We start from the raw sequence: 9,225 nt of genomic DNA, 5'->3' as shown, positions 1-9,225 counted from the left end.
CCAAATGTTTGAGTGATAAACGATTTCTGGCAGCAGTGACTGTTGCACCAGCTTTGGAAAAAAGCCTTTCGCAAGCTACCGAGGTATCTAATACTTTCAAATATATGCGTGCTTGTTTATACAACGCTGGGAATACGGTCTTTAAATCATCCCATTCCTTTAATGGGTTGGCTTTTAAAGCGCACAGTGGATTAGCCAAATAAATTGACACTTCATCGGCTTTTGAGGAAGTTGTTGATTTTCAACCACTCAAGACAAGAAATAAAAATGCTTTAAACACAAAACAAAAACTGATTATTGTTAAAGGTTAGGAATAACGTATCTAGGCGGGACGCGGAACAAACGTAAATAATGACAATCACATACAATTATCAATATGGGCATATACCAACAAGCTTGCTAACTACACAAAACTCAGACTAGGATGTGTTCAAAAACATCAATTTAAGATATTTTATTTTATTAATCTTACAGTGAAAAAGTTTTATTAAGTGGCTTCAAAGCGAGATCCTACATGTGGCATACCTACTGATATTAAAACTTTTGACTGATACATACTCGATACATATTTTCTAAGTATCGATTCTAAAACTACTTGGTATCGGTGAAAAGTATCGAGTATGTACTTGTATTTACTCGTATCGTTTCTTCCCGAAATAAAGGTTTTTTATTACTCTATAATCTATTCCTATAATATAGGAATAACTCTCTAGTTATATTATAACTAGAGAGTTATTACGTCAAAGAGAATTTAAACACTACAGATTACATTACGTAGTATTCTCATCCTCTTTGACTATGTCGTTTTCCTATTAATTAGCGAATTTCAAATATTTATTTTTAGTTAATATAATAAAGCCTTTTATTCAACTTAAAAGAATACAATTTCTTATAGGTACTTGCTACAGGTCACTCCTGCGAATTTGGCCAGGTCGTCCTCCCATCATTGGCGGGGTCTTCGCCTGTTTCTTATGCCTATGGAGGTTAAGGCCTTTAAGGGTTGTGAAAGGAAACAAACTATTATGGCGAGCGCTCAAGCCCGGCGTGCAATGTTAACTGTCTTTATTAATCATAAAATTAACCAGGCCTCCGTGCAATACGCACACATATATGAATTGCAGCGTATCCGCATGCACACACGTACATAATGCAAACATAGTAAATTATCAATAAGAATGTACCTACATCAGCCCTCCCCTTATAATGAAAGAAAAATACATAATTTATTATATTACTATAGACGAGTTACATAAACTTTCAAAAACTAACTATAAGTACTTAATAAAAAAAGTACATTTCAAGAATCATGAGCATTGATTACAATGTGGAACTTGAGTAGGTAATGCTGAAGCATGACATTCATTAACATTGTTATTCAAATTACACAGAATTGGACTGTATGCAGGTACTTAAATTAATTACTACTACGAATGTACTGAATTTATTACTTAAAAATGTTACAATAAAAACATTTAATCACATTAAATTCGTTTTTATACACCAAACCTTTTAAATAATGTCACATGGAATAAACGTTTTGCGCTCCTTGCGGACTGGAAATTGGTGATCGGCACTGAATGCACCTTGACCATAGGAGGCGTGGAACAAATCGCTGCTGACGCTTCCTTCCTGAACCAACTTCGTATTTTTTTCTTACACAGAGTTTTTAACAAAAATATTATCAGCAGTCCAAATATTACTGCAATAATTACCCGTTTAATTCCCATAAGGTTCAACTTTTCTCCAATACTTTGCGTAAGTACAACGTTATTTTGTTGTTCCGGCTTACTATGATAAGAACCCATAACTAGTTATAATACTTCAATACAACCGTAATCGTTTAAATAACATATGTAAAATAAGGTTAATTATAAATATGTCATCTTAAATAATATTTTATAACCTACCAATTTTAGTGCAGTCTGCAATTTCGAAATACCTAATACTTTAAATGAACTACTTACTAATATGATTGCTTAACCTTTATGCTACCTAATCATTAACAAATTAAAGGTAAACCCACACATACAAAATCATTCACGAAAAAATTCTAAACTACATCCAACCTTTTTAAAACACGATAAGGACCCTTGAACGGTGGCTGTAGTGATCGCTTAACCAAGTCAACTCGCACGAAAAGGTGTGAACATGTGCGTAAATCTGTATGAACAAAAACAGTACGAGAATCTTTATGGGTTACAGGTTTTGGTTTAAGTTTATGATATTTCGAACTGTCTCCGCGTATTCATAAGAATCGCTAATTTCAGTACTGGAAATACTGTCGTAAAAATATCCGGGCATTCTTAAGAACATTATATTGAAACACACGGACCTCCATTACATTGCCGTGCTCGTCCCATGCCGAGGATTTGCTCATAGCCTCAGCAAACGAGACTGAGCATCGCGATCACTTAAGAACAGTTCTTAGAAGATTGGAAGAAAACGGTATCACTATCAACCCCGCGAAGTGTAACTTAGGCCAAACGAAAGTCAAATTTCTTGGATACATCGTATCAAAAAACAGTATACAGCCACCAGAAGAGAAGATTAAAGCCATAACCGAATATTCAAAACCGAAAACTATAGAAGGATTAAGACGATTTCTAGGCATGTTAAATTTCTATCGTGACCACATACCGAATGCTGCATCAATACAAGCTCCGCTAAACGCTTACCTACACCATGTCAAGAAACGTGATAAAACAATAATTGAATGGACCGACGAAGCATCACAATCATTCGAAGAGTGCAAGAATAGTATATCCAAAGCTACCTTACTCGCTCACCCATCACATGATGCCCCTATCGCAATATTCTGCGATGCGTCTGACAATGCAGTAGGTGCAGTCCTACAACAATACATCGAAAATAATTGGCAACCACTCGGTTACTTCTCAAAGAAATTCTCAGAGGCGGAGAAGAAATACTCAGCGTATGACAGAGAACTCTCAGCCGTCTATAAGTCAGTGAAACATTTCCGTAAGATGTTTGAAGGACGTGAATTAATTATATTCACAGACCACAAACCCCTCACATTCGCTAAGAATAAAACACATACTGCAAAAGAAACGCCACGCCGAACGCGCCAATTATTATTCATCAGTGAATTCACAACCGATATTCGACACATCAGTGGAAAAAACAATATTATTGCCGACGCATTAAGTCGAATAGAAACAATAACAGTGTCACCTACAATCGACTACAGCGAGATTGCAAACGCACAAGAGCGAGACAGCAGCATAACACAACTCATTCAACAACCAAATTTAACATTCAAGAAAATAAATGTACCTAACACGAACCTAGAATTATATTGCGAAACATCAACAAGTCATATACGTCCTTACATACCTACAGAATTCCGCAAACAAATTTTTAATAGCGTACATAATATTACTCACCCAGGAATACGAACATCACGTAAATTAATATCTCAAAAATTATTTTGGCCATCAATGAATATCGACATCGGGAAGTGGAGTAAAACTTGTATAAATTGTCAGAAAAGTAAAATACAACGCCACACAGTCAGCAAAATTCAATGTTTTGACGCAAGCGGTCGTTTTCAGCATATACACATAGATATTGTTGGACCTCTACCTACCTCTGCTCAAGGACATCGTTAACTGATAACAATGATCGACAGACATACTGGTTGGCCTGAGGCAATCCCTAGCGACAATATTACAGCCGAGACAATTGCAGATATCATATACAATCACTGGATCTCAAGATTTGGATGCCCAGCGACACTAACAAGCGATCAAGGTCGACTATTCGAAAGCTCTCTGTTTACCAACCTCATGAAAACTATGGGAGTTAAACGGATACGAAGTACTAGCTACAACCCAAAGAGTAACGGAAAGGTAGAACGCTTTCATCGTTGCTTGAAGACAAACCTTCGTTCAAGGTTAACGAACACCTGTGCATGGGTCAATGAACTACCAACCGTATATTCTACGATCGGACACAGGCGTTAGCGCCGCCGAACAAACATACGGCTATAACCTTCGTCTACCAAGTGATTTCTTCGACATAAACATACAAACATCATCTACCTCATTGGATCATACCTACGTTGATAAATTACGTACCCATATCGCAGCTAATAAACCACACTCACCTACTTCACATCGTAATAACAAACACATATTCGTTCATCAAGACTTACATACATGCAGTCATGTGTTTATTAGAATAGATTCAGTAAAACCACCATTACAAACACCATATGAAGGACCGTACCGTGTTATCAAACGAAGCGGTAAAGTTTATACCATTCAGTTACCAGGTCGACAAACAAACATATCGATCGACTGTTTAAAACCTGCATATTTATTAAATGAAACTGAAGAAAACAATACATTATATTCATTACCTTTACCTGTACAAGTTACCAAAAACCTTACCGATACCATACCTAACAAACATACCACCAATACCCAAAATACCGGGTTGCCAGACCCTACGAACAACTTGACGTCCCAGCCTATCAAAATGTCAAGGACAGGCCGACACATCAAGTTGCCGGTGCATTTCACTTGAAGGGGACTCCTGTAGACCTACAACCAATAATATCAATTAATACAAATGTCTAATATCTAACTTTTAACGTAGCATTATAGATCGTAGAAATATTAATCGTGCATAATAACTGTAATAAGCGTGTGCCGAAAGATTCGTTCTGAAAAGAACATTTTATTATATATAACGTAATATTAGCTCTGATAAGAACCATTTCATAATGCTGTACATCAACTCATAGAATCATACAGATCACCAGTAGTCATCTCATGGATGTACGAGCATCGTCACGTTCTCTCGACGACCGCAGATATACTCACGTGATCAGTCATATGCTCCGCGTTACACAACCGCACAGCAAGGCCGAGCGGACTCGACTGAAGAGTGAAGTGTCGGGGGTCGATCACTATTCATGCAATTTTAATCAATGAGCAACAGCGTAGGTGCTGAATGCTCATTGACATCGTATGATCGAGGTTCGACGCGAGTTTACACAAACTGCGATAGCATTAGTTTTAGAGCAAGATAGAACACATAATATTATTCTCAATTCTTATTGAATGAAACGTTTTACTATTGGTTGAAATATAAGCTTTAGTAGTGGCGTGTATTTTCTGAACTTGTTGATGTTTTAAGTAACGATTGTAATTGGGTAACTAGTTTTAAGGATTTTGTATATATATCATGTAACTTTTTAATAAATCATATCTTCCACATATTCCTCACAGTCAAGCAGTTGTTTTATTTAATCGCCAAACGCTCAGTCTCTAAATCTTGAATACTTTAGATTTAATTGATATGTGCAGTTCTTTATCTTTCATTATTTCTTTCATGCTCCAATATCTTTTCCATCCATTTTCTATTCTCCTGTTGATTTCTTTTTCTATATCTTCTCTGGGTGAAATAATTTGTTCTAGATAGACATTCTCCCACTTAATCTACCTCACTTTGGCCAACCCTAATGGTTTCTTTCTTAGATCCGTTGGTCATAGCCTTCTCCGTGTTCATTTTTAATCCTATAGTGTGACTTTCTAATGCCAGATTTCCTATTGATTGTCGTCTAATTTTGTTTCAAGTCTTCTTAGCAGTATTTTTGCAAATATTTTATATAGATTGGACATAAGACTGATTGAACGATAATTACCAATATTAAGTTTGTCACCTTTGTTATATAACAATGTTATATTAGATTGCATCCATTGAATCGGGATAATTTCAGTTTCGAACATTTCATTAAATAGTTTCGTGATTACTGGTAATAGGATTTTTTTTGCCATTAGTAGGATTTCATTTTCAGTTCCGTCTGGCCCTGGGGCTTTGTCTTTACTTTGGGACTGTAATGCTGCCTATTGTTGTAGTATATCGGGTAAGCTCGTTCGTCATCCTTGCCATCGTTTAGTACTATTGATTCGCCATGTTCCTCTAGTGTGTTCTCATATAATTTTTTTATAATATGATGTAGCGATATCTTTTATATCTGTTCTTCTGTTCTGTTCCTTTCCTTTCATATTTCTTACTTTTGTAACCCAATCTTTAGATTTTTTGATTTGTTTTTCAATTTTCTCTCTTCTGCTTTCTAGCCTTACTCATACTTTGTTTTATATCTTTACTCAACTTTGACATACGTTTTCTACGATCCTTTGTATCTCTGGAACTGATTACTTGTTTCCTTCTTCAAGTAGATTTTTTATTTTTATCTGCACATCTTTCGGTCAGCTTTGTTTGTTGGTTCTTCTAGGTTTTTAATCGACTTCAAAAAAGGAGGAGGTTCTCAATTCGTCGGTATGTTTTTTTTATGTTTGTTACATTACATATTTATACTTTTTATTGCATATTATATCTATTGTTTTGAAAAAGTGTTTTTGAGTCGGTTGTTTTTTTGTTATTTTTTTTTAATATTCAGCTTAACATCAAAGTTCCTTCTGGTTCTTTGTGTCTTTTGTGTGTCGTGGTATGAGATCTGCCCTGACAATTCTATGGTTCGTGTTAAAATTAAATTAGTTGTTAATTAAATTAAATGTGTAAAAATAAAATCAAATCAATAAAATAAATATCTATCAATTTTTTGGCATACCATGTCTACATGCTCTTTCCATTTTAGATTTTTATCTAGAAGTACTCCTAAAAATTTAACATGCAGAGCTTCTTCTATTTGGGTATTTGTATAATTTATCTTAAGGCTATAGTTATTAGAGCGGTTACTTAAACTAAATTGCATAAATGAGGTTTTTTTAATATTAACTTGAAGATTATTATCCTCTAGCCAATTTACCACTGTATTAATTTCATTATTAATTTCACTTTCATAAATATCAATCTCATTTTTATTGATATGTCATCGGCGAATAAATAACAGTCATTTTTTGTCACACTAGCAGTTAATATAAATTAAAAATAATAATGGTCCAAGGACACTTCCTTGCGGAACACCAAATCTATTTAATTTAAAGTTTGATTGTTGGGCAATTATGGTAGCCTTTTCGTCGATAGAATTGATCTCCACACATTGCTTACGGTCTTTTAAGTAGGACTCCATCCAGCTAAGAGCTGGTCCTCTAACGCCATTTTGCTCCAACTTATCCAACAAGATGGTTTGTGATACGAAGTCAAAAGCCTTGCTCATATCAAAATATATTACACACGTTGGTTTTTTTGAATCTATATTTACTGCTATTTTGTTAACCAGTTTAAATGCAGCTAATGTTGTCGACTTGTTTTTTTGAAAGCCAAATTGTTGCTTGTTTATTATATTATTTTTTGTAAAAAAAATTGTTAAACGGCCATACATTGCTTTCTCAAAGACTTTTGAAAAAATAGATACGAGTGCAATTGGGCGGTACTTATTAAGTTGTTTTTTATCGTCTTTTTTAGCTTGACCACCGATAATTTTAGTGCGTCTGGGAATTCAAACGACAAATTGATTAGGTATGTTATAACTAGTACTAGTTCATCTTTGCATATTTTAATAATTTTTGTGAGAATTTCATCATAGCCTACTGCTTTAGTATTCCGCAACAATTGTATTATTTTTAATGTTTCGTTTTCCGTTACTGGATTGAGAAAAATACTACTTCCAGTTTTATTTTGATTAATACAAGGTTTCAAATTTCACTTTGTCAGACATTTATCACTGCTGTTAGTCAAATTTATCCAATAATCATTAAAACTGTTTGCTATATCTTTAGTGTTTGTCTAAGTTAGTGAGAAATGATTGCTTTGTAATCAATAAAATTCCTAAAATTTCCGAGAGATGGCGCTGTGCCCAAAGGGTACAAAATTACATCGCACTATCATGTGTTCTTTACAATTCATGTAGATCAAGGTCTTATACTCATGTTTAGTACATAAATATAGGCAGATGCTCTTGCGTCCACTACTACTAACAAGTTCGATTCAGGCAGGCAACGCGAGCACACGTGCCGCGTTATCTGTCCTCCTTCGAATATTTTTATTACCTGCGTTATCGCACTATCTGCTCAGGCCACCTGGGCTAGCTATTGTTATCGCGCGCTATTGTTCGGGACACTTTGAGTCTCGCACCTGTTACGTTCCTTCGCGGAACGTAGCTTAGTTATTATCAGTGTTAATTACCCGGTTTTACGATCGTGTTAGTTAGCACCTGTGCTTTGTTTCGCGATTCTGCACGCTAATCGTGTGTGTTTGTGAGTTGCAGTTCGTGCCGTGTGTGTCTTCTCCGCGGAGGCCTGCACAGCGTGCATCGGGGTTCCGGCCCAGTTAGTCTACAGCCAGCAAAGCTAAGTCTTAGGCTTAATTATTATTATTAATTTCCTTTAATTTTTGCATATTTTATTATTATTAATAGTATTTTATTAATGTGCAAGTGTATAACTAAACTATAGTTGTCCACTTTATTATTATATTCCCCCTCTGCCTGACTCGGGCAGCGGGGGTTGTCACCCGCTTAACCTAATTAATAACAACCATGGCTTCACCAATGGTTGCCGACGAGGGCCTTCTAAGCGCCCTCCTAGATAAGTTATTTACGGAGAAGACCGCTCCGTTAATTAAGGAAACAATAGATATCCAGACAGCGAAATCCAAAAAATATAAATCGTCATCTGACGTTTCGAGTTCCGACGGAGGGGTTCGAGTTCGAATCCGAAATGGAGATAGGTAATGCGTCCGACGCAAGTTCCTTGGCCTCGGTCAAACCGAGAAAAGTGATCACCCGATCAGCCCGTCCGCCTGTCCTTCAGGCGTACTTTGACGCGCAGGCGACCCCTAAGGTCCCCGCGGTCAGTCCTGACCGCACGGAAGCCCCTCAGGCTTCCAGTGCTTCACCGGCCCAGCCGGAAACCGCTCTACCGTTGAGAGCGGAGAGTGTCGCGTCGGATGCTGACGGCTTCATCACCGTCAGTCGCAAGAAGAAGCGCGGTCACGAATCGCCTTCTCTTGATGGCACACCCGCCAAGAAAGCCGCGGCCACGACTGGCTCCACTCCCGCGTCCGCGCCCGCGCCCTTAAAGCCCGCGTACCGCCTCCGACCAAGCGCCCGCCTCCTATTTTTATAGGAGACCGAGGCCGCTGGTTAGTTATCAAATATAGGATCCCGAAGACGCTCTCCTTCCAGGCGAGGGCGTACCAATCACTCATCAAATTAGAGACCAGAGAGGTAGCGGACCACCGCACCCTGACATATCTTCTTGGAGAGCTGAGTGTGGGTTTCCACACGTACGA

Source organism: Leptidea sinapis, chromosome 31 (assembly GCF_905404315.1).
Source record: "Leptidea sinapis chromosome 31, ilLepSina1.1, whole genome shotgun sequence".
NCBI classification, from domain to species: Eukaryota; Metazoa; Arthropoda; class Insecta; order Lepidoptera; family Pieridae; genus Leptidea; species Leptidea sinapis.
This window is presented reverse-complemented; position numbering follows the sequence as displayed.